The sequence below is a fragment of the Eleutherodactylus coqui genome, chromosome 1, assembly GCF_035609145.1.
Source record: "Eleutherodactylus coqui strain aEleCoq1 chromosome 1, aEleCoq1.hap1, whole genome shotgun sequence".
In the NCBI taxonomy this organism is placed as follows: domain Eukaryota; kingdom Metazoa; phylum Chordata; class Amphibia; order Anura; family Eleutherodactylidae; genus Eleutherodactylus; species Eleutherodactylus coqui.
Genome location: NC_089837.1, coordinates 358,202,350 through 358,230,061, shown reverse-complemented (window position 1 = coordinate 358,230,061; position 27,712 = coordinate 358,202,350). Strand labels below are relative to the sequence as shown.

Here is a 27,712-nt window from a genome sequence, read left to right as displayed (position 1 = left end):
AGGGTGCTCTGACTATCCAGCGACATACTGTCTTCCCCCGCCTCCGTTTCCGATTCCAAAGCGTCTGCCTTTATGCTTTGCAGGAAACTTCTCAAGAGGCATAGCAGAGGAATGGTGACGCTAATGATTGCAGCATCCCCGCTCACCATCTGGGTAGACTCCTCAAAGTTTCCAAGGACCTGGCAGATGGCTGCCAACCAGGCCCACTCTTCTGTAAATAATTGAGGAGGCTGACTCCCACTCCGCCGCCCATGTTGGAGTTGGTATTCCGCTATAGCTCTACGCTGCTCATAGAGCCTGGCCAACATGTGGAGCGTAGAGCTCCACTGTGTGGGCACGTCGCACAGCAATCGGTGCACTGGCAGATGAAACCGATGTTGCAGGGTCCGCAGGGTGGCAGCGTCCGTCTTGGAGTTGCGGAAATGTGCGCTGACCCGGCGCACCTTTCCGAGCAGGTATGACAAGTGTGGGTAGCTTTTCAGAAAGCGCTGAACCACCAAATTAAAGACATGGGCCAGGCATGGCACGTGCGTGAGGCTGCCGAGCTGCAGAGCCACCACCAGGTTACGGCCGTTGTCACACACGACCATGCCCGGTTGGAGGCTCAGCGGCGCAAGCCAGCGGTCGGTCTGCTCTGTCAGACCCTGCAGCAGTTCGTGGGCCGTGTGCCTCTTATCTCCTAAGCTGAGTAGCTTCAGCACGGCCTGCTGACGCTTGCCCACCGCTGAGCTGCCATGCCGCGCGACACCGACTGCTGGCGACGTGCTGCTGCTGACACATCTTGATTGCGAGACAGAGGTTGCGTAGGAGGATGGTTTAGTGGAGGAAGCATACACCGCCGCAGATACCACCACCGACCCGGGGCACGCAATTCGGGGGGTGGGTAGGACGTGAGCGGTCCCAGGCTCTGACTCTGTCCCAGCCTCCACTAAATTCACCCAATGTGCCGTCAGGGAGATATAGTGGCCCTGCCCGCCTGTGCTTGTCCACGTGTCTGTAGTTAAGTGGACCTTGGAAGTAACCGCGTTGGTGAGGGCGCGTACAATGTTGCGGGAGACGTGGTCGTGCAGGCCTGGGACGGCACATCGGGAAAAGTAGTGGCGACTGGGAACTGAGTAGCGCAGGGCCGCCGCCATCATGCTTTTGAAAGCCTCCGTTTCCACAAGCCTATACGGCAGCATCTCCAGACTGATCAATTTGGCAATGTGCACGTTTGGGTGCGTGGCGGCGTACTTGCGCTCGCGCTCAAACAGTGGCGCTAGCGACGTCTGGACGCTGCGCTGAGAGATATTGCTGGATGGGGTCGAGGACAGCGGAGGTGAGGGTGTGGGTGCAGGCCAGGAGACGGTAGTGCCTGTGCCCTGAGAGGGGGATTGGATCTCAGTGGCAGGTTGGGGCACAGGGGGAGAGGCAGTGGTGCAAACCGGAGGCGGTGAACGGCCTTCATCCCACCTTGTGGGGTGCTTGGCCATCATATGCCTGCATATGCTGGTGGTGGTGCCTCCCCAGCTGATCTTGGCATGACAAAGGTTGCACACCACTGATCGTCGGTCGTCCGGCGTCTCTGTGAAAAACTGCCACACTGTAGAGCACCTTGACCTCTGCAGGGTGGCATGGCGCGAGGGGGCGCTTTGGGAAACAGTCGGTGGATTATTCGGTCTGGCCCTGCCTCTACCCCTGGCCACCGCACTGGCTCGGCCTGTGCCCACACCCTGACTTGGGCCTCCGCGTCCTCGGCCGCGTCCACGTCCTCTAGGCCTACCCCTACCTTGCAGCATGCTGTATTACCAGTAATGCAGAAACAGAACGCTGTAATTAAATGTGCCGCTTATTGGCCTGTGGTTGGAGGCTGACTTCGCTTACGGAACGCCAGGAAATAATTTGGCGCAAGCCTGCTGTAACACTTAGCTGGCTGCGTATGATTTTGTAGAACTACTACACCCAGCACAGACAGACCCAGAACACTGAGCACAGTGACAGGCAGGCCAAATAGATTTTTTGCCCAAAATTTTTTAGCAAAGGACCACTGCCTATATTCAATCAATAATATGTCTTCTGTCCCTGCCTAAGCACTTCTGTCCCTGGAGTATGTCACAGAACTGCAGAGTGTTGCACTGTGAACTGCAACACAGCGGTGATTTCAGAGCCCAGACAGAGCCAGGAAATAATTTGGCGCAAGCCTGCTGTAACACTTAGCTGGCTGCGTATGATTTTGTAGAACTACTACACCCAGCACAGACAGACCCAGAACACTGAGCACAGTGACAGGCAGGCCAAATAGATTTTTTGCCCAAAATTTTTTAGCAAAGGCCCACTGCCTATATTCAATCAATAATACGTCTTCTGTCCCTGCCTAAGCACTTCTGTCCCTGGAGTATGTCACAGAACTGCAGAGTGTTGCACTGTGAACTGCAACACAGCGGTGATTTCAGAGCCCAGACAGAGCCAGGAAATAATTTGGCGCAAGCCTGCTGTAACACTTAGCTGGCTGCGTATGATTTTGTAGAACTACTACACCCAGCACAGACAGACCCAGAACACTGAGCACAGTGACAGGCAGGCCAAATAGATTTTTTGCCCAAAATTTTTTAGCAAAGGCCCACTGCCTATATTCAATCAATAATACGTCTTCTGTCCCTGCCTAAGCACTTCTGTCCCTGGAGTATGTCACAGAACTGCAGAGTGTTGCACTGTGAACTGCAACACAGCGGTGATTTCAGAGCCCAGACAGAGCCAGGAAATAATTTGGCGCAAGCCTGCTGTAACACTTAGCTGGCTGCGTATGATTTTGTAGAACTACTACACCCAGCACAGACAGACCCAGAACACTGAGCACAGTGACAGGCAGGCCAAATAGATTTTTTGCCCCAAATTTTTTAGCAAAGGCCCACTGCCTATATTCAATCAATAATATGTCTTCTGTCCCTGCCTAAGCACTTCTGGCCCTGGAGTATTACTGCAGGGCGCAATGCTCTGCACGGCCGATATACCAAAAAAAAAAAAAAGTGCAACACTGCAAAAAGCAGCCTCCACAGTACTGCACATGGTTAGATGTGGCCCTAAGAAGGACCGTTGGGGTTCTTGAAGCCTAAAATACTCCTAATGCTCTCCCTATAGCAGCTTCAACAGGATAGCACTGTCCCTGATCTCTGTCAGACTGCATCTGTGGCGAGCCGTGGGAGGGGCCGATTTTTATACTGGGGTGACACCTGATCTCGCTAGCCACTCACTGCAGGGGGGTGGTATAGGGCTTGAATGTCGCAGGGGGAAGTTGTAATGCCTTCCCTGTCTTTCAATTGGCCAGAAAAGCGCGCTAACGTCTCAGAGATAAAAAGTGAAAGTAACCCGAACATCGCGTGGTACTCATTACGAGTAACGAGCATCTCAAACACGCTAATACTCGAACGAGTATCAAGCTCGGACGAGTACGTTCGCTCATCTCTACTAGTGACGCCAAACTAGGATAGGCAGCAGCCAGTACACATGCTCTCTCTCAGCATCCACACATCCTTCACTTTCCTCCCTCCTGCCATGGCCCATCTCTCCTCTTCCCTTCTGGTGGGCTGCAGTACCACCTCGGGAGAAGCAGGGAAAGAAGAAATGCTGGCAGGTACCCCGGTGTCCTCCTCAGGTGGGCAGGATCTTTGCCGGGTACTAACCCTGTACACACGGTCCTCTCTGTCCAGCAGGGCTGCAGCCATGGCTGCTCTATCGGCCTTCTCGTTGCCCTTGCTCTCCATGGACTGACCCTGTGCTTTAACTTTTACTATAGCTACCTGTTCTGGCAACATGATAGCTTCCATCAGCGAACGTACAGCTTTCCCATTCTTGATCGGCTTGCCTTGAGCTGTGAGGAAGCTCCGCGTGCGCCAGATAGGCCCATAATCGTGTGCAGTACCAAAGGCGTACCTGGAATCAGTTGTAGATGTTAGCAGTGGTACCTTCTGCAATCGTACAGGCCTCAGTTCCTGCGCTGACATGTGTGGCGGCAGTGGTCTTTGTACAAGTATCTCATTCAGTGTGACTACTTCAAAACCAGTTACAAACCTTCCTTCGTCATTCAGGTATCTGGATCGATCCACAAACAGCTCAAACTGGGGGTTCTGCAGAGGCTTGTCTGTGACATGCACGAACCCAGCCGTTTCCTGGGCCATGAGGGCCACACAGTCATGCTGGTTTCCGGTGTCAAATGCCTCCTGTTCGTCAGTCAGGGAGTTGTAAAACAACTGGTCCCCTGTATTTACTCCCCCATTTGAATCTACGTCACCTAATGGAAGTAAGGTGGCTGGATTCAAGGTGGTGCACCTTTGGAATGAGATGTTTGAGGAGGAATGCACTGCGAGTTCCATTTTTATCTGTCTGGCAAGAGACAGATGTCTACGGCTTACCTGTGTCAGGATACCATGTATGTCATGTGGGGTGTAGATCCTCATGGTGTGATCTAGGACAACGTCAGAACTTTTGTCCAGTAGTGCCTGGACTGCTAGAACCGTTCGGACGCATGATAGAGACCCTCTAGCCACCGCGTCAAGATGGGCACTGTAGTATGCTACAGGTCGCTTTTTGTCACCATGCATTTGTGTCAGTACAGCGGTGGCGTGTCCCGCCATGTCAGTAATGTACATTTGGAAAGGTTTGTCATAGTCTGGCAGTCTGGTTATCTGTACTTTCAGCTGATGGAAGGCTGACTCGGCCTGCGGGGTCAGGGCAAATGGCCGTGAACCCAAACAGTCGTACAGAGGCTGCATGGTCATAGAGGCAGAGCGTATCCACGGCCGACAGTATGAAACCAGTCCCAAGACGGTACGCAACTGGGCATGGGAGGTGGGAAGTTGCATGTCACTTACCACCTTCGTGCGCTCCGGCTTCAGGTGTTTAGTACCTGGACCTAGGCAGTGGCCCAGGAACACTACGTGAGATTTGTAGAACTGAAGTTTGTCTTTGCTGGCTTTGCAGCCATTCTACTCTGATGGAGGAAACACAGAAGGCTTAGTGATGCATTGAGGTAACTATTTGGGTCAGGAGTACATAAAAAAATAAATCATCAACATATTACAAGAGGGCGGTGTCCTCGGGAATTGGCCAGGCGTCTAATACCAGCTTCAAGCATCTGGTGAACTGGTTTTGGGCTATTCTGTGCCCCTTATGGCAGCACTGTCCAACAGTACTGCTTTCCTCTGAAAATAAATGCAAACAAATACTGACAGTCTGGCTGGCCCTTTAAACTCTTTCTCTTTAACGGGGAACAAAAGGGGTATTGGCTGGGAAGACACATTCCTTAAGGGTTTTAAGTTAGCATAAAGAAGAGACAGTGTCTGCAATTGTATCTTCCTGGGCATGTGCCAGGCGGTACTGACGGACCAAGGGGGCTTTTTCCCCTTCCTTTAGGTAGACCATTACCAATGAGACTGACAGTCTGCCGAGGTCCGTCTGTCTGGTAGCCCAAAGGCTCGACACTAAAAACTTGCTCCTCTGCGTGCAAAAGTGTGAGGACAGGGAGAGGTGTCGCTTGGTCTACTGCCATCCGACAGAAGGTCGGGTGACTTTCAGACCCGGGGTGTATACGAGCCTCACCGGACGGGTGAAGTTCGATACAACATCCCAAGGGTCCCATCACATCGGTTCCCAATATGCTTTCAGGACCTTCCAGCACAAGGAAGCGCGTGAGGCATCGCGACCCTTTAAACATTACCTTAAGTGGTTCAGTTTCTGCCAGCTGAATTGGCACTCCTGAAACCCCTTGCACCGATTACCGCTAGACAATCAGGCTGGTATTCTATTTCAAATAGATCAGAACCTTACAAAAAAATTTTTTGTAAATAGCTGACCTGCAATACCTAGATCACCTATGTCTTCCCCTCCCCCATTTTGAACTAGGATACTTAATTGGAAGAAGAGTAGCCGGGTTCAAGGTAGTAGTAACATTGAAAAGAATGACAAGAGCACATTGTTGCTGGATTTGACGGGCCAGAAATAAGTCCTTGGGTTGCACTTGCGTGTATATGCTCTGGATGTCATGAGGGGTGAGGACCACTAGGGGGTAGTTCAATACCAACTCCGAAGATTTGTCAACCATTGCCTGTACTGCTGCCACCACACACACACATGAGGGAGCTCCTCGAGCCACTGGATCCAGCCTCATGAGTTTCTGCAGTGGCTGTCAAGACAAATACATGAGCCGGATCCACTAAGAGAGCAGTTAGTTTACAAAACTCTTCTGAACTGGCACTTGAGGTCTCAACCCGTACCGATCCATCTGGTGAGAATTTGATGGATGCAGATAAGGCTTGTAAGATATCAGTACTAATAACAAAGACATGAATTACAACAAGCCCCTGCAGACCATTCTCTCAGAGACAGTACAGTACTAACAGCATTCAGCAGTGATACAGACATCCAACCAATCACAGAACTGACATTTACCCAAAAAGCAAAAACATACCTCAAAATCCCTACATGCTTTCCACTTTCAAGACAATTAATTCACGTAATTCATTACAAGTTTCTTATTTCATTAACGTCTTTCTTTCTCTGACCTTGAATTTTATCTCTCTATGAAATAGAACAACAACCAAGACTCTAGAAAGTGGCCAGAACATTCAGACTCCAAGCAACACCAATCATTAGCAACAACAAGAGGTATATTTCTCTGCACAGACTATCAAACACGGACGGCAGGGGAATAGTTAAACACATAGAAAAGACAACATGCTAAGCGCTTCTAACAGCGCAACATTCGCCGCATTTTTAACCCTTGTATTCTTAAAAGCCCCCACAGCCGTGAGTAGGGTATAACTTTGTTACATTTTCTTACACTTGTATGACGGAGACTAAGACGTACAACAAAGATTAGATTACATAACATCAAGACATACAAGACAAACAATAATGGTTATTTGTCACATAATTGTCCACAGATTCTGCATGAACTTGCTTTATGTCCCAAAGGAACACAGACTATAAAGGATTCCCTTTCTCTGATAACTGCCGTATCTACACTTGCCTCAATCCATCTGTCTAACATACCTTTATCCAACCTTTGACTATCTCTGAATCTTTCCCAAACTCGCTGGTCTGAGACTCCCAAAATTCTAAACACCTGCTTTTCTCAATAACTTACTACAGTCTCTCCCCATGGCTAACTTGCTTTCTCTGACCTTTGCTATTTCTCTAGCTGTTTCCATATTGTCCGTTCCTTAGAGCCCTCTTATCCCTTCCCTGACTCTATTTTTCCTCTTCCACAAAAGAAGATTTCCCCAGGATTTACCATTTAACGTTAGTCCTGTTCTACCTAGGCTTCTCGCAACCCAAAGGTTGTACCTGTATAGAGGTCAGTAGGGGGGATTCCCGGGCTTACTACTGGGATTCCCGGGCTTTGGACGCTTTCTGCAAACCTGTTCCTTTTTCTAAACCGGCGTCTCTGATATCTTTAAGTCACGTAGTATTTTTATCTTTAAATTGGGACCAAAATTCATAATTGAAAGTCCCCGCCTTTTTAAGTATAGGCTTGTTTACCGATGTCCTCCCCTTCCCTCTCTCTTATAATCTCGATAGGGGTAAGATATGTCCTAGACTGTCCTGCCCCCATCTTCATATGCTCACTATTCTTCACGAAGTAAACAGGACACTATATCACACAGTATTTTATAGGAGGACACGACACACGGTCTTCCTTGTCCCGGAATAGTTTTACAGCCTCTACCAGTAATCACACAGATTACTTCGGAGGGTAAAGGGGAGATCAAACTTCGGCTCTCAGGGAACTTTTGGTGATGTTATAGCAAAGCCAACAAAAACAGATAATTGCCAACGTGATACAAACAACCAGTACCGAAACTTCAAGAATTCCCTCAGGCAACATGGCATAAAACAACAGGGTATGAGTTCTTCCGTCTATTACAGTTTCATGAACATCATACTTAAAACAGGGCGAAGTAGTCTTATAAATACATGCAGCGACTAACCTTCTGTTAACAGGGAGCCAAAAGTCAGGGGAACCCAGAATCAGAGTGTCAGGTCAAGGGCCTACCTTTCACCGGTGATTTTTGGAGTCTAGGGTCCCGTGATCCTGGTCCCGTGGTGTTGGCAGTTGGCGTCGTCAGATGTCGGCTGCAGGTAAAGAATAAACTCCGCCCCACGTTGGGCGCCAAGTAACTGTAGGGGGTCTTTTCAAAGGAGACTAAATGCTAATGTTGCCTGGGTCCAAATTAGTATAAGCAATTAACGGGTACCCAGAGAAGACATGAGCTGACAACACAAGCAGTGTGTGTGATCAGAATGAATTCTAGTTTATTCAAGAAAATACATTAGATTATATAGACTGTAGACCATTATCTAGGCAGGATGCGCTTATCTCTTGGTCAGCATTTTATTACAACAACACATTCCTTCTTAATGAACTACTGCAAAGAGAAAACTTGGAGCCAGGACATCCTGTGAATGTACCATAGATAAGCAGAAACCTTGAACAACTCAGAGGAGTCAGTTCCTGGCCACCTGGCTCCTATCTTTCCTAACTAACCAAAGCACATTTTGTATTTCAACTATTTAATTCTTATTTTGATAGCTTAGCAACAAAATTAACCTCTTACACGTGCTAAAACAGTGGCATGATCCGGTTTTAAGGAGCCAGTTCTGAGTACCATTCGTTCAGCCCCAAATTTCTGCAAGGGCAACACGGTCTGGATCATCAGAGCAGGCCTAGAGCTGAGAAAAAATTGTCTACTCAAGACAGAGCAGGCAAAGCGGAGAAAAGACAAAAATGCCCAGGCCTGAGGGTCTCCGTGTAACCGTGAGATTAGAATGCCCACTCTTTGGATTTCATTCCCAGAGGAAATTGGCAAATAAATGAAAATACAACTTGCAAGCTTCACGAAATGAGACGGAATCACTATGCTAAAACCCACAGTTGCAAAGGCATGTTGGCAGAGACTTGACAGAGTGCTGACTGCAATGTGATACAGGCCCTTTGCATGCAAAAAGTACAGTAAAATGCGCTGATACGTGCACAAAAAGCCTCGTTCACAGTGCAAATACATTGCATACACAATTGCCCATATGCACGTATGAAGCCGCCCTAAGGCTGCATTAACATAGGTGTTTTTTTTTTAATCCTGAAAAATTGGACTGACTTTTTGATTTTCGTGTGATTTTTCGGCACAATTTTCATCTATTTCTGTGTATGGAAGGAGAATTTTTGACTCCTATGCCCTTAAATTCAAAGCAGAAATGTAGTTATTCATAGCTTCGAAAGTTCATATCGCACACCTGGTACAAGTTGATACTATAACACATTCCTCAATCATAATGTTAATTTTAGATGCGCTCTATACACACACCTGTTTATGCTGAATATAAATTTTTCTTCACGACACTTGACACTGTGCTTAGAAAATGTCTTATTGGATAATTAAGTAAAAATATCATGTAGTGTCATCAATAGTATATAAGTCCCTGCAGACAAAGGGAGGAGGGAGTCCATTATGGGATGTTGCTGAAAGTCTACTCTCAGCCTCTGGGGTTGAACATTGACTTCACTTCTCCAGATTGATTTTGGTTGAAACCCACTAGGATGAATGTTACATATAATATTGTGCTGCTTTTTGTATCTTGTTGATACACTACCAGTATATCCTGTATGTATCTTTTGATTATCATTCTTTATATCTTGGATGTATATCTACTTTTATCACTTTAACCCCTTAAAGACCAAGCACTGTAAATTTACGGCGCTTGGTCCTGGGTTTTAATCCCGCCCGATCACAGAAATAGTGGGATTAAAGCCCCTGCTTCTGCAATCAAAAAGAAGTAGGTCGGGTTGTCAGCTGCTAGTCACAGCCGAAAACCCAAAGGAGAAATCATCTTTTAACCATTTATGTCTTCTTGTTTCCCGAGTACATAGTGCTCAATGAGCGCTATGTACTAAAAAGTGAAAGTGGAAGTGTTTCTTCCACTATGAGAGACGGCGATCACATGACCGCCGAGTCCGCATGTTACAGCAGAGCTACACAGTCCTAGCAGTCCCTGATTAGCTCTGCCAGTGACTAATGTCACTACAGGGGATGTTTTTCCCATAACTGGGGCTCCTATGGATGCCCAGCTACAGTGGGAAAATGTCAAGAAAAACAAAAAACATGCGAATGTCCCCCAGAGGTCTTATATGCCGTTATGGGGACATAGATAGTTGAAAAAATAATTACATAAATAAGTAAAAAAAAATTACAGAATAAAACAAAAATGTATACATTAGAAAGAAAATAACCCAAAACTGACGCCAACCAAAACCGTCACCGTATGCACCCTGTAATCCGAAGTCATACATATTATATATGAAAACGTCCAAAACAAAATGAAGAACCCGTTCACATACTTTATTTTAGCTTAAATATACAAATTTAAAAAAATTACTATAAATGTAAAAAAAAAGAATTTTTTTTAGCCTTTTACCTCCAATTAAGCTAAAAAATGGGGGGGAAAAGCCAGCGAAAAACATATTAAAAAAATAGCCCTATATGTTACAGAAAAAAAAAACGCAGCTAAAATAATTTTGGTAGCTGAAGGAAAAAAAATAGGGCAGTAAAACCACCACATGGGTAAAATCTAGAGATGAGCGAACGTACTCGTTACGAGTACTTACGCACCCGAGCACCGCCATTTTCGAGTACAGCGGTACTCGCGCGTAAAGATTCGGGGGGCGCCGTGGCGGCACGGGGGGTAGCAGTGGGGAGTGGGGGGGAGAGGGAGAGAGAGAGGGCACCCCCCTGTTCCCCGCTGCTACCCCCCGCACCGCCGCGCCTCTCCCCGCCCCCTGGCGCCCCCCGAATCTTTACGCCCGAGTACTGAAGTACTCGAAAATGGCGGTACTCGGGTGCGTAAGTACTCATTACGAGTACGTTCGCTCATCTCTAGTAAAATCCCTAAAAAGTGTCTGTTCCTTAACCCTTTCCAATCCACTGTCTGACGTCTAAAGACATTCTGATTGAAGGCTTTACAGCTTCTGATGTCGGAAGACGTCCGGCAGAGTATTCTTACTGTATATTACTGGCTGCTCTGTTGTTAGGGGCCTCTCCAAGATGTCCAATATTGCACTACTGGCTCTAGCCAGCAGGTGGTGCCATTGTATAATGGCAGAAAGAAAACTCCCTAGGAAACCCTGAATCCAAAATTGGATTGCAAAGGGTTAAGGTACAAACCAGCATGGTCCTTAAAGGGTTAAGTATATTTGATTATTATTTGTCCTGTGTTTATATGAACCTGTTTATTCTTGCCATGGAACCCGCCATAAAACAATTTTGCATCTGATATTTACAAATATTAAAAAAAAATGTATGATGGATTTTGCGTACTTCCCGGTTCTGCACACTTTTTTTTAAGCTTACCATAATTACATAATTCACTGAAAAGGAAGGCAATACAACACCTGATAGACTGCAGGCCAGACTCAGTAGCCGTATACCCTAATAGAATGCAGAGAGCCACAGTTACATGCAATAAAAACAGATCACAGTCACATCAAACAAATGCAATACGTTTTTTTTAAGCACTTATAGACTTTAATGGGCAATTTTTATTTGAAAATAGTAACAAAATAGGAGTTTTCATCTGATTAAAAAAATCACAAGTGTGAATATCACTATTTAAGGTAATATGCTTTATTCCCACGCGTTTTCGGTCCGATTTTTACAGACAGAAAATCTGACGAAAAAATCATTGGTGCAATATATACCTCCATTGAAATGCCTAAAAATTCACATGTGACCACAGTGAACTTCTTCCTTCCCCATTCCTTTCAAATTAGACAAGATCTGTGAGCTATAGGAAGATGTTTAACAGCTGGAAACTTGGTGGCCAACAGTGATTGTACTGTCCTCTGGTGAAGAAAAAAAATCTGTACTAGTTGTGAGACCCCCTATGGGGAGAGAATTCAAGGGGAACACTGCGAGAACCCTTCCAAACAACTCCCCATATCCTAGGTCCTTGCAGGTTGTGCAAACAACATGACTAGTGAAGTTAACCACAAACACCTGTGGTTTTAGGAGAAGTTAGGCTTTAAGCTCAAATAAATTGAATTTCTTTAGTGCAATGGAAAAAGCTATTTATTTAAGACAAGATAATTAAGTTGTTGGTGGAAGTCTTTTTTTCCCTTTTTACAGCCTTCTGACAGAGGAGGCCTAAGCACCAAAGACATGCATAAAATACATGTGCTATTTCATGGTTCATGACATACAGAATTAAAGTCACAGAGGTGAAGTTGTTAAAGTGAATAGTGTGAGAATAAGTCATAAGGGGCAGAATGTCTTACATTCATCAGCTCCCATGCTGAGAGTTTTCTTATTTCCTTTTTTTATTATGCTGGTGCCTCTGGGTTTTGCCGTGTTTCAGTATGCAGAAAGAAGAATAAATACACAACATTACCAGCATCATCAATGAGTGCACATTCGCTAGTAAAATATCCAGAGGCAACTATTAGGCAATACTTATGAGGCAGATTGTTCAGTGGCATTTGTAGTTTGTACTGAAAAATGATATGTAATGCTAATATGAATCACTTGAGTAGCTCCAGCTTATTGCTGCTGATACAACTGAGACAATAAGCAAGAATGTTCCTTAGGGCAGCTTCAGGCGTGCGTTTTTGTGCGTGTAAAATATACGCGCACACTGCGCAGGGAGTAGAACCCATTGATGTCAATAGGTTTGTTCTAAAAAAAATAGGTCCTGCTCTGTCTTTCTGCATATTGCACAGCAAAGGTTCCCATAGAAGTCTATGGGAGGTGCGCAAATGTGCACACAAAACGCAGGAACATGCGGAATGCGCTGTGCAATTCTGTTAAAAAGAGAACACCTCTGGACCTCAAAGTACTTTTTTTGCAAATCATATGTTGCATTGAAGCATGTGCAATTGCACATACGCTTGTGTAAAGCCACCCTTAATAATGTCTTTGGTCAACATCTGATTTTCAGATGTTGTTTTGTAGGGTGGGAATAAGTTTCAGTTTCCTTTTAAGGACTTATTTGCACGAGAGTATATCAGCTGGCGTTTTCTGATATACGCTTCCCTCTGAGCAGTCCCCATCTGAGCGGTTATATTTCAAGTCCTTCCCTGAAAAACCCTGCGGTGGTTGCCTTCATCGCATTGCTTTAATGGGGCGGCAGCAGCGTGCCCCCATGGAAAACAATGGGATAGCATCGCGGTCCTCTGCCACAGATAGTGCTGTCAAAGTGTTCAGTGATGAGGGGACCTTCATGTAGCAGCTGCTCCAGTGAACGGACACAGTTTCATGCGCAAACCTTACCCGTTCACACATTTTACGCATAAGCAAGGAGCACATTTTTTTCGCGCACATAGGCATACAAAAAAACAGGCTCATCTGAATGAGGCCTAATACAGTGAGATATGGAGTAACATATGGCGGCACATAGAGTGCTTATGGCAGTGGCCACATGTCCCTTTGTAAAAGCTTCATGTGCATGAGGCCTTACTTACTGTAGGTCAGTAGGAACTCTAGTAGTGACAGAGTTGCTGGCAAGATTTCTTCCAAACTGCTGATTACTTTACAAGAGTTAGAATGCTTTACACTGGGCTATAAAACTGCAGCTTTCTGTGTTTGATTTATTTAAAATGGTTTATCCACTTTAAGTCCTCAGCGATTTTAGCAATTACAAGGAAAATGTGTTCTGCAGTTTAGCTGAATACAACATCTTCAACTTGAATAATTTTACCAAGAGAGTCTGTTATTGAGCTTTTAAAACAGCACTTAGATTCACTAATGCTAAATATCTAAAGAACACCCTTATGATAAAGAATAACCTTATATTAGTATGTGGAAGTCTACTATGTTCTTTCATTTTTCAGAACATTTCATGATATTACTGTAATTGAATTTATAATAGGTTTTCATTTTTCTTGAGTGATTTATAGCACAGAGGAATCTTGAAATTTGAAGCAGTTTGGAATGTTTAGACAAAAAGGATAGAAAATGATATGCCAGTGACTAGTACAGAGCCTGAGGTGGCAGTGCATTGCCTCTTTAGGCCCTGTCTTAATCATAAAACAGTCTATGGGACCTTTCACAGGGGACAGAATTGCAGCCAAATTCGCAGCTGTGGAATTCAACACCAAAATCGGCAGGTCTAACTGTGGGTTTTGATGTGGAGTTGCAGGCAGGTTGTAGGCCATTTTCAATTCTGCATCAATATTTGCAGAGCAAATCAGAAAAATGGAAACGCAGTGCGTCATGTGGCCTATTCTTTCCCATGTAAAAGGCCTCTATAGGTATTAGGGCTTATTTACATGAGTGTATATCAGCCGACGTTTTCACGGCCGGCCGATATACACTTCCATCTGAGCAGTCCCCCCTTCCCTCCCCCTCAGAAGCTCTCTGCTTCTCTCCTTCACTCCGGCGTTTGCAATGGGAGTGGGTGGGACGGGGGCAGAGCTAAGCTCCACCCCTGTCCGGCCCACTACCATTGCAAACCGTTCAGAGGGGAGGATGGATGCAGAGAGCTGGAGAGGGGGAGGGAAGGGGGGACTGCTCAGATGGAAGCGTATATCGGCCGGCCATGAAAACGCTGGCCGATATATACTCTTTGTCAAAAAAAATCAAGCACCTATAAGGAGTTGTTATTTTGCTGCAAAACATGGCATGCAGTTACATCTCAGGCAGATATGCAAATGATTAGAGTTGGGGTGTGATTGGATGAGCAGTCTTGTCACCTGAGGCCCTAAAAGTGGATCCACCCTTGACCTATAAAAGGCTCTCGGAGGCTCCTTATATGCAGTGACCTCTTCCTCCGCTTGTGTAGAGCTTGTTGACCGCTAGATGCCTCTACGACAAAGAGACGAGATTTCACCCAGTTAACAAATTTTGAATGAAAGAAGCTGGAGGGTTATATCGATGAATTGCCCATCACCTAGGCCATTCTGGCCCGACAGTTAGGCAAACCTTAGTCTTCCTATAAAAGCCTGGCCCCGCCACTCCCTCCTTGCATTGTTTATTGTACTCTGAGCACTTAAACTAGCTCTTTCCTCTACCTGCTCCTTTAAAGAAAATTGTTCTTGTGTACCAACCACTGGCTTATTCCCAACTACGTATCTTCTGAATCCTCTGTACTGCATCGCCAATGTGTACTGATCATTGGCTTGTTCCTGACTATATCTCTGTTGAATCCTTTGTATTGTATTACCACCCTTGCTGGCTACCACTCGAGACTCCCATCCCATGTGAGAACGTGACAATAGGTGTCACAGGAATGCTTCCACAACATTGTCACACTTCCATGGCCTGCCCGATCGCCGGATTTATCACCAATAGAACATGTATGGGACCATCTGGGATGTCAACTTTGTCAGTCCACGAGTTTGCACAATCTAGAGGCCCCGTCGCAGCAAATGTGGACTGATATACATATGGAACCTGTATGCCTCCATGATATGGCGGGTATCACATCTTACATCCACGCTAAAGTAGGTCCAACAGGATACTAGAACCTCTCTTCAAGGGTCAATTTTCCACAATAAATTACCCTTTTGCTCTGATATTGTAATCACTTACTTATAGCAACATTACAATCAGAAATAGAAAGTTTCATTTGATTCTGATAACTCCTTCAAGGGGATGGATCTTTTTTTACAATGATAGTACACTACATGTGCACATAGCCTAAGTGCATATTATGTCCCACCATTTCCCTTGTTCTATAAAGAGACTACTTAGACTAAAACCTCTCCAATCTACCCATTATGCTGGTCGACTCTGCTCTTTGTTTTTGCTCTCATGCCTTTTAATGGCTACCCAATACATTTTATTTTAAAATTCTCATCTCATCCCCTATGTGGTTCTGCTCTTTCCTACATTTCCTTTCTAATTAACGCATAACCAACCCACACCTAAATTTCTAGGTAAAGCAAAAATAGCAAGGTACTATCTTAGCCAGAGAAATCTATGTGCTAATTAATAATTTTGAAAAAAAAAACAATTAGTATAAGAGTGATACCTTTGTTGGCTACCACTTTAATAACCTCTTCATGTTCTCAAACACAATATTTCTTTAATGCATCTCCTCTCTTCTTGAATTTCTTATATCATACCATCCAATATTCTCCAACTCTACAGATCTACTTAACCCTTTCCAATCCAATTTGTATTCTGGTTTTCCTAGGGGGCTTACTCTTTTTCTGCTGTTATACAGCAGCACTATCTGCTGGCTAAAGCCAGTACTGCACGAGGTGACACGTTGGATAGGCTCCGACAGCAGAGAGGCTGGCAATATACAGTAAAAGAACTCCGAAGGACGTCTTCCAACATCTGAGCTGTACAGCCTTAAATCATAATGTCTTTAGATGTCAGACAGTGCATTGGAAAGGGTTAAAACTTACCTACAAGACCATGACTGCCCTGTAGAGTTCCTCAACCAGCAGGCCAACACTACCCCAACCTGACATGTCTAGAGCTGCTCACTTTACTCAGAGCTCTTTTGTAACTCCAGATGTTGAGATCCTTATCATGGCAGAAATTATTAAAGTAACGTACTGTTCTAATAGTCAATGTTAGTAACATAGCAACGACTACATCTGTAACTAATTTAGGTGTTTGTACAGTATGTCTTTTCTAGCTCTAGACTGCTAAAGCATTGTAGCAGCTAGTAGCTGTCATCCATATTAGACTTTTTGCAAACATTATTAAACATGTTAGCCAATTGGAAAACTTTCTAATGGATTTCGACTACAGTGGACTACAAATTGCCACTTTTTAATACATTCTGTTCCCTATGGAGCAACTTAAAGGGAATGTGTCACTTGTTTTTATTTACTAGACATAATTCATTTTCTATACTGTTTTTCTTTTCTGATTGTGGATTTGTTTTTATTCTATTGTCTGTACATGTTTATGGGGGCAGCCATCTTACCTTTGCTGTAGAGATATGCCTTTCAGCAGCCAATCACAGGATGGACAGGAGGTGATCCATTGATGTCTAATGGACACTGTTCTTCACATGCTCTGTGAGCTATGCAGAGATCATTGTGTAGGAAAGAGGAGTAGGTTAGCTGTATCATTGTTTGTGAATCCTATCTTACTTTTCATTGTAATCCTGCCTGTGAAGAGAATAAGATGTTTTCACTATAGAACATACAAAAAAGGGAGATAGGCTAAGAATCCAATCCAGTCCTATTATAATAAAAAATTAAAATGTTCTTTCCATAAGCAATAGCTATGAATTGGATCTCTTTAAAATATAATTTTTATTGAATAACACAAAGATTGCAAATAGAAATGAAAACATTTAAAAGCCCAGTATATGCTGCAGACATATATATTTTATTACAATCCACATTATCAATGTTATCCCATATTCAGATAGCTGTTAGTCTATGGCTATAGTTATATTTGCATATGTTATTCAGCAGGCCAGTATTGGAGAAAATGATCAAATGGTCAAAAAATAAACGGGGCGTGCGTTCCCCATAGAGACCAATAGCACCAAATTAATTCTCCTAGCTGGACGTACATGGAAGCCTCCAGAGCATTGTCTATAGCATCTGACTAAATGATCTGATAGTCAGAACCTGCCACACCATCCTCCAGCATTTTACATGGAGGGAAGCTGCATGACTGTCTAGCCATATTCTGAGTAATGGCAATGACCCAAAGGGTTTATAGCGTGGGATATCAATGCCTGCGGTCTAATACTGATATTAAAAGATAGAACAAAGTTCCCCCTAGTCCACAAAACAGACAGAACTTATCAGCCAGTCTTATGTAATGGCGCAAATATGTCAATATTCAGGAAAATAGTGGCGGAATTCATTCTTTCAATAATTTTTATTGGGTTTTATAATAAACAGAGAATAACAGAAAGTTGACATATTTGTTCCGTTAGAATACAATTTCTGTTCAGTGACATAAATATTTTGAACATATAATGCATTACTGAATAGTTTTGAAGCTACAAAAGAAAATAGTTGCCAGGTTAATGCAATACTTCACTTGAGTACTTGATATCAACTGTGAACCAGAAACTAGAAGCAAAAGAAACTTTATGGCAAAAGAGTCTATTAGGGAAAGGAGGGGGGTTAAGACATGGAGATATTTCTCAAAAAAAAATCTCAAAAAACACGGCGAAATAATTTTATTTTTCCATTGTCCCATCCACTGAAAAATGAATAAAATTTATACACTACCTTATATGTTGAGATGAGCAAACGGGCTCCTTTAGGACAATTACTCGTTCGAGCATCGCTTTTTTCGAGCAACTGCCTACTCGGGCGAAAAGATTCGGGTGGCGCAGTGGGGCGGGGGCGGCGGGGTGGAGTGGGGGATAACAGGGGGGAATAGGGAGGAGCTCTCTCTCTTCCCCCCCCACTACCCCCTGCTTACCCCCGGCGCCCCCTGAATCTTTTCGCCCGATTAGGTAGTTACTCGAAAAAAGCGATGCTCGATCGAGTTATTGCTCTAAACGAGCACGTTCGCTCATCTCTACTTATATGTACCCAAAATTGGTCCGTAAGAATACTAGAATCAAATACAGATCAAATACAGCTACATTGATGACAAAAAAACTAAAAACGAATCTGGAAATGATTTCCTAGTTCTTAAGGCTAAAATTAGTTCTGCCACTGAACGGTTAAAATGCAATTAGGCAACTAAGTTCTGTGCCAAGAGTATGAGCTGGGAAGCAGAGCTCGCTTTGCATCACCATCACCACGCGCTAGTCGGTCGTTGCTTTGCCCCTCCCCCTAAGGCCACTCTCGAACAGGTGTTTTTTAGGGCTTATTCCCACGAGCGTAATTTCCACAGTGGAAAATATGCTGTGGGTTTTGGTGCAGATTTGCAAAAATCTACATGTAACGTGGATTTTGAGAAGGACTTTGGTGTGGATTTCATTTGAAGATGTGTTATCCACCCTGAAAATCTGCAGCACAAATTGACCTGCTACAGATTTGAAATCTGCACATTGGGGGACCTCACACAAGCAAAATCTGTACCCACAATGCACAGGATATTGAACCCATTCACTACAATGGGTTCCTTCACATGTGTTTTTTTCTCTCTGTACATTCCGAGTGCGTGGAAAAAAAATTTACATGCTCTATTTTTCTGCGCAATTGCGCACAGAAGGCTGCGGTGTGCACAAAATCATGCAGAGAACTGTGCGATTTCACGGGCTTAATTTAAAACACCGGGGCTTATCGAGTCAGGTCACCCGCCTCCCGAGACCGCACTGATGTGAGCAGTCTTGACAGTAAAATGCGGTGATGTGGGGGCAAGAGAACGTGCTCTTGCGCGCTACATAGCACATATACATAACATGATAGTGCTATGCAGCTCATATGAGACTGCCCGTAATTTCAGTTCCACTGCAGATTTCTTGAATCTCATCTACATCACATACATCCTGCGGATTTTCTGTGCAGAAATTCTGCATGGAAAATGTACAGAATTTTCACCCCTTGTGAAGATACCTTTAAGGGCAAAAACACATGGGCACATGTGCTAATACACTCGCCGCTATGGAGTACATTAGTGCATGAACTCTTTTTTTTTTTTACTATTCAATCTCTGTACTAGTGCGCACAAGTTTGAAAAAAAAGACAAAAGTTAGGTATTAACTACATGTGAAAAAGATACGTCCTACGCACGAGAATCCCAATAGTTGAAACAAAACCATTGATTTCACAGCCGCATAGCGGGACAAAAACACGCCTATGTGTTTTAGCCCTACGGAACAGAGATGGTGGAATGAAAGGATTGATAAAAATCAATTTGCGCTTTACTTCATCCTCCTTTCGATAATAGATTTGATACATTTGAATAGATTACAAAATAAAGTTTACTTCTGGCGTAAATCTATAAATATTACTGAAGCTCTCTGTTCAGGAAGGAATTGGATAGACAATTAAAATGTTCTTATTCACATCTCTAGCTGAAAAGTAAACTTGTATCAAAACAACAGCAGTGGGTTTGCAGTGATTGACATTGACAAGAAGAAACGTGTGCCTTGCAGTCATTGCTATAGATTGATTTAATTAGCGTCAGTAAGGTAAATTATACTATAGCAGCAAAACACATTTTTGAAGAATGCCACAAAATAGATGTCATACATTCACCACTGCAACCAGAGACCAGAGGGGTCATGTGCTGTTCCCCTGGCCTCATGGCTCCCAGAATCTGAGCAGTGATACCAGGGGAAAGGCATGTCACTGTTGATTGGCTACATGCGGTAGCCATTCGTAACAAAGATTGCGAAGAGCTGCAGCACTGGATTGCAGAAGGAACGAACATGTGTATTTGCAGCCATTTTTTAAAATGTTTGCACAGTTAAACAACCTCTTTAAGTCAATGTGACCTACATAAGGCCTTATTCAGATGGCCTGAGTGATGTCCATGAAATACACAGACAACTTAAATACTCATTATAGTCTATGCAGTCATTCAAATGCATTAGTTTTCACACAGAGCAACAGTCTATGGTGACAAGAGGTGGAGGTTGGGAAAATCCCTATGAGTCCTTTTCTGGTCACTCCGACCCGATTTTTAGCAAAAATTGCAAGAAAATCATTTTACAAGTGACTGTGTCTCATTTGTTAGCACAGCTGTCTTGAAACCATGAAAACATCCAAAATTTTATCTGTGAGATCATTTTTAGAGTCAGGAGATCAACTTTTCAAAATTTGAGAAAATTCCTTTATTTACTCAGTTCACATTGTATTGCAGTGTTGTATAACAAATATTTACTGACAATAAAATTGCTGAAACTTTCCTGAACATGCAAAATATGCATCAGGACATAGAAAATCACTTGAGGGTACTTAAATGTCATTAAACACATAGTAATAACCTCTAAAAGTGCACAGTTTTTCTACTCTTCCTCTTGTGGGTTAGGTCACTTTCTCCGATTATTCCCCAGATATAGTCACCAAGCATTCACTCATTATACTGTCCTTGGTACCTCCTTTCAAACTCTTTAATGTCTTGGTGGAATCTTTCCCCCTATTCCTCTGAATATGCGCCCATGTTTGACTTGAACACTTCTAGATGTGAATGGAGTACATGCAACTTGAGTGACATTCTGCATCCATCTTGTAGTAGTTGTTAAGAAGATTCTGAACCACACTTTTGTAATTTTTCACCTTGTGATTGCCCAAAACACCATCTACAACATTAATGAAGCTCTTCCATGCTTTCCTTTCAATTAGTAGCAGCCTCTTCATGAATTCAGTCTTTAGGTATTGGAAAGCTTCAGAATTAGGGTCTAAAGCTTTGACAAATTGTTTAATGAACCCCAGTTTTATCTGAAGAGGACCACTAATATCGTTTGCTTCACAAGTGGTTCCCACTTTTTGCTCTCACCAACCACAGAATCATTCCTTGTTGGCCACTCAACAGTTTCATAGTGCCTGGCAGTATCCCTACTATCCCATAAACACAAGAAACATGGATATTTTGTATATCCACCTTGCAAACATATAACATCCCATTGATGTTCCTTGTACTGTAACACCTGAAGGATGCATTGGACATTTCTATAGTCTTCTTTGAGACGCTGAGTGAGCAATTGGGATAGAGGGGTATTTATTGTCATTATAAGGGGAGAACTGCTTTTAAACTTTTGCTAGAACTGTCGATAAAAAGTCACCAGTCGTTTGGATCATAAGGAAATCCAATTTCTCCAAATACGCTCCTCACATTGTGGCAGTAGCACAGTTGATCTTTAAGAATAAACCACTGAGAGAATGTTTGATGATGTTTTCGCTGCTTAGATACCTTGCAGCTTTTATCCAACAGATTCTATTCCTTTAGCCTTGATGTTAAAATCTCTGCATTTGATTTTGTTAGTCCAAATTCTTGAATTAAATCATTTAAGTCTTGTTGATTTGGGAAATAAGGTTTGGAATCTGCATCTTCAGAGAATTCCTCATCTTGCAAATTTTCACAATCTGATGAGTCACTATCACTCTCATTCTCTCCTCGAGTAGAAGGAACAGGAATCTCGTCGCTCTGTGCAACAGGCCTTAAGGATGATGGAATGTCTGGATAGTCGAACACACTCTTTCCTTTTCGGTGATGAGACACATCAATGACCCAGTAATAGCAGTTTTTGAGATGATATGTTGGTTCGCGCCAGATACCCTGAAGTTCCTCTGTCAACTCTCTCCTCTATACCATGCCTCAAGATTGGACTTGCAACTACCACAAACTATGTGGGGAGCCCATTTCTTGTCTTGAGCCCCACTCGCATGCCAAAATAAGCCTTGTAGGCTGTACAGAAGTTGTTTGCACCTTTGATTCTATGCTTGACTGCTTTGGCACTCAGAAAGACACCACAGACGTTGCAAAAGGAGTCTGGATCATGTTTGCAGGTTTGAAAGGTTGCCATCACTGAATTAATGAACTCTTAAATGACTGCTACAAATTTTAACTTCACAAACTTTCCCTAAAACAAACAAACAAAAAAAGAAACTGTTATCTATGTATACAAAAGCTTCTGCACTGTTTTCATATACCAATAAAATATGTAAATCAAACCTTGCAGTGAGAAAAACGTTTGGACGCAGCAGTGAATGCTCAATAAATCTTAGTTGAGACCAGATTAACTCGATAAAAACAAAAAAATTCACTTAAACAAACAAAAAGTTGTTTTTTGTTGTACAGTGTTATTATTATTATATATAAAGATTTCTCCTCCTTAGAGTGCAGGCACACCATTTATTGACACCCGTGAAGGTGTGCTCCTGGAAACCTGTAGAACAACAGATCCCAGCAGCACAACCTAACAGCAACAGCACTAGCCACTGAGCCACCAAGCTTATTTATTCTTTCTCCTGCTTCTTCTCTGGGGGAAAGGAAGGAGAATATCTTCTCCTATGCTTCCTTCTTATACTTCTCCTCCACCTTCATCTTCTCCTTCCCTACTAGAGGAGGAACAGGAGAAGGGGTAGAAAGAGGAAGGCAGGAGAAAGAAGCATTGTGGCTCAGTCATTAGCATTGTTGCCTTGCAGTGCTGGGCTCCTGGGTTTAACGTCTGCAAAGACTTTGTGCGTTCTCTTTGTGCTTCTCTGTCTCCTCCAGTGAATGAAAATCAAGCATGGTGGCTCAGTTGTCAGCACTGCTATCTTACAGTGCTGGTGCTCTTAGTTCAAATGCAAAGTCTGGATGGTGTTGTCACGTCCGCCTGGCGCACCTCTCCACAGCACAGACACAGGGTGACGTTCACACTGAACGCAAGTATAATACACAAAACAATGCTAGACTGTGAGCACCACTCCAGGAAGATGGAAAACCTGTCCCTACCAAATAGAGAAGTGAGGAGCCCCTGCCTGCAAGCAGAGTTATTTACCTGATAAGGACAGCCCTTCTGTCTTATTCTGTGCTCTGACTATTCCAATAGGAACCCCTGGAGAGATGGACTGACACTACAAAGCAAAACAATAAAGGCAACCAAAAAACAGCCAAAAGGATACAGCAGCACTTATCTTAACTAGGAAACAATTTACCCAAGCGAGAGGATCTCACCAACACCAACCTCTCCTCTAGAGAACTGTAATCAATAGCAAGATGGCATGTTAGGAATATAAAGCTCTCCAGATCTGCTGATAGGTAGAGCAACTAGAGAACCTCACCCCAAACCCTCTTTTAGGTATTACTACTAGTTAGCATACAAATATGCAGTAAACTGAGAGATAGCAGCCAGCAATCTCTGCACAACATGCATTAATCCTTGTCCTGCATAGTAACAAGGTGACAGGTCTGACCCTGTGTCGTGGCCACCATGCCTCGACGCTGTAGTGACTGACAAGCCGTGACAGATGTTTTATGTTCTCTTTTGTGCAGAACAGACAAGTATGGTGGCTCAATTGCTAGCAGTTTTAAAAGTCCAAGCAGATGTTAGCACTGTTGCCTTTTAGTGCATCAAGGATAATAGCTGAACCAAATTCATAGAAAAAAAACACACACTCAATTTAGTGATGCCAATTTTTACTCCTATTGATTTCAATGGGAGTCGAAATCGGTTATTGTGATTCATGATTATTAAAGTCAGTGTTATGGATGGGAATAGACCATTGCAATGTTCACTGTTCCCATCAATCAGAAAGCACTTGGACAGGTGTTTGTATGCTTTCTAGTGCAAGTTGTGACAGAGATTCTCGTGTGCAACTCGCATAAACTCATATGAATGAGGCCTTACGCTTTACATTTAACAATTCGTCTTTTTTATTTTGCCACTGCCATTATTTTGTATTTATTTATTTATTTTTGGTAAATGATCAGACAACGGTTGAGGCCAATAAAATGTGCAGCACTTTGTGTGTTTGGAGAATTGTTATGAACAACATGTTCTGCCACATGCTGGCAATGTTCATTTCCAGAAATGGTGTTTTCATCTTAGTCCTTAATATTACATTTATTGAAATAAACAACTGTCAGTGCATCCAAAGCTCCCATTAGGTACTAGAATTCATAGGGATTTGATATATTTATTATCATTGTACAAATACACAATGTCTAGAGGCGTAGTTACATTTTTCTTATAGAAGACCTATAAGAAGCTTAACACTACCTTTCATCATAGTACGCTACACCCGATTGTCAATTAAACTACGGACTATCTTATCCCCTTTCTTTTTCCATTTTCATTTTTTTCTGCCCCCTTTTAAAAAACCATAGCTCCTTTATCCATCGACATAACTGTATGAGGGCTTGTTTTTTGCGGGCCGAGTTGTATTTTTCAATGATACTATTTAATGTACCATATGATGTACGGAAAAACTTAGAAATAATTCTAAGTGGGGAGAAATGGAAATAAAAGAATTCCGCTATCTTTTGGTGCTTGTTTCTACGGCGCATAAACTGCAGGAAAAATGACATGATAACTTAATTCTATGGGTAAGTACAATAACTACGATACCAAACATATAGTTTTTTTTTTGTTGTACTACTTGTATTTTTTTTCAAAGATATTCAATTTTTTACATTTTCTGCCACCATCTTCTGTGCACAATAGCTTTTTTATTTTTCCATCGACATAGTTGTGCGAGGGCTAATTTTTTGCGGGGCGTCCTGTAGTTTGTGTTGGTACCACTTTGGAATACGTACGTCTTTTTGATTGCTTTTTATTGCATTTTTTCATTGGAGACAGGGTGACCAAAAAGAAGCACATTTCTGGTATCTTTATTTTCTTTTGCGACGACGTTCACTGTGTGGGGTAAATAATGCACTACTTTGATAGATCGGACTTTTACGGACGCAGAGATACAAAATATGTATTTTTGTTTTATTATTTTGATTATTTTATTATAAATAAGGTAAAAGGCTTTTCTCTAAACGTTTATTACTTTTTTTTAGTAATTAGTAAAACTTTATTGATCTTATTTTTACTTTTTTTCTAGTCCCCAGAGTGGACAGCAACTTATGTTGCTTTGATTGCTCTTGCAGTATGGTGTAATGCCATAGCATTACATCATACTGCGATCGGGCAGGCATTCTATCAAGCCACCCCATGGGCTTTTAGAAGGCCCCTGGCTACTATGTCACCCGCACGGCTCCCTGCAATCTCATCACGGGGAAAGGGGGTGGGGGCATACGAAACCCCTGACCATTGTTTGGGGGAATTTAAATGCCGCTGATAGAATTGACAGCACATTTAAAGAGTAACATCTCCAATGAGCCGTGTGGCTTAATGGAACTGTTGCTGCCGGGTGTCAGCTGTAAGAAACAGCAGGCATGCTACGATGTATGGAGGAAGATCGCCAAGCGATTTCTCTTCATTCAGAGCCCACAGCTGGAGGACGTAAAAACACGATAGGCCAGTCACTAAGTGGTTAAGTTTATCTTACTTGCATTCCGGCAGTTTAGTATAATATCTACTTTTGATCAGGTATCCCAATTTTTACATTTTATCCCTTCCCTTCCTCTGTGCTTCGAAACCCAAGACCCACCGTATTTTCAGCTCATGCTGCCCTAAGCACTAGGGAGATTATGCCCCAGTCAACCTTTTACTGACCACACCTAGAAATTTTTTATGGCAGTCACTAAGGGCCTCTAAACCTGTCCATATGCCTTTTTATGGCTCGGATTTAGCCTAGCACTGGTGGCCCATGCCAGGAGGAGCAGGAGCTCAGGTGTCTAAAGATAGTTCTAATGGCTAGGATCAGAAAACCTCTTATCACAACGTATAACCCCTTAAATGTTGCACTTAGTAGTGTATTATGTAGAGTATTATGAAAGTGATGAAACAATCGCACATACAAGTCCCCTTGTGGGGCTAGAAAATTGTGTGAAAAAGACGAATCAAATTTAAAATTCCAAGAAAGTAGAAAACAAAACACATTTTTCCTTCAAAACTTGGAAAGAAAATAAAATACATTATAGGTGCAACACCCCAGTGGGGTGACCTGGGCACCTGGCTAACGTGAAGAGCTGGGAGGGATAAGTGCTGTCTCGTCGCGGTGCCACTTACCATGTATGACATTTATGGAGGAGACCAGGATGATGTTCTGGGCCACTACATAAGTATCATTGCATTTATAATGATTGGAATCTTCAAAATATTACAATAAAATATACACAAAGAATAAAAAAAACCAATGCCAGAACTGCTGTTTTCGCTTGTTTACTAACCTAAAATATAATTAAAAAAGCAATGTGTATCCCAAAATGGTACCAATGAAAACTACAACTCACCTTGCAAAAACCAAAATCTCACACAGCAGTTGAAAAATACAAATGGTATTGGTTTTTGAATGTGGTTTGCAAATGTAAATGTCACGGTAGCAAATGTGGATCTGCTGTGCCTCTGAACCGATCTGACTTTGGCCAAATCTGGGGCTGCACTTAAGGAACCTGGGTTTTCACTCTTTAACCCAGCACCATTTGATCAATAGAGAACTGGTGCAAAGGTGAAAGCTTGCTTGAACTGCAGAAAACCTGTGACTGCTTCAGGAGTTCACTTTCTTGTATTCATACCTTACCTTAGTTAATGCTGAAATAGATCCGATCAGAGTGGCGAAAAATTGGTTAGAATAATTTGAAAATCTTAGGAAATGTATCTGACAAGGTAAGGACTGCTAAGAGCATCTCAGCATGATCTGACCATAGACTGGTATCAAATGTAAAGTATCCTATGAAATGTAAGCTGATGTGCTTGAAGGGACACTTTTCAATTTTAGCGCATGGTTCATTAGCATGAAGGTACTGTAGAAGTCTTTATTTTGCTTGCTGTGTGAAGTTAGATCTGGTGAGAAGATTAAAATGTCATTTAAGTAGACAGCTGCAGAGGAGTACAACAGGTTATTGAAAATGTTATTCCTGCGATATGGCAGGGGCACTGCACAGTCCAATGGCATAACTAGTTATTCATAGTGCCTGTCATGAGTATTGAATGTGGTTTCCCAATCATCACCTTGCCAAATCTGGTTCACGTTTATGCTCCTCACAAGTCAAGTTTTGTGAAGATCTTTGCATCAGGAACCCTATCAAATAGTTAACTCCATGGGTGCAGTGAGTCATCTTTCTTTTTGCACAATGAAGAAACCTGCTCCAGCAGATGAGATACACTGTCACATGTAGCCCCTCTCCAAGTTTTCCTTGATATAAGTTGACATGGTGTCTATCTCTGGTAAGCACATGGAGTAAGCCTGGCCTCTAGGTGGAACTGTGCCAGGATGGAGCAATCATATGGTGGATAAGCAGGCAACCTTTTAGCCTCCTTCTTGCTG

At 43.0% G+C, this 27,712-nt stretch overlaps 1 long non-coding RNA gene across 1 annotated transcript in view; it reads left to right on the top strand.

The window, feature by feature from the left end:
• The window catches only part of LOC136577587 (uncharacterized), a 78,313-nt gene that overhangs the window by 6,740 nt on the left and 43,861 nt on the right, over positions 1-27,712 (top strand). Inside the window, exon 2 of the long non-coding RNA XR_010786509.1 lies at positions 6,564-6,639. This is a non-coding gene — a long non-coding RNA (uncharacterized lncRNA). The remainder of the gene's footprint in view (positions 1-6,563; positions 6,640-27,712) is intronic.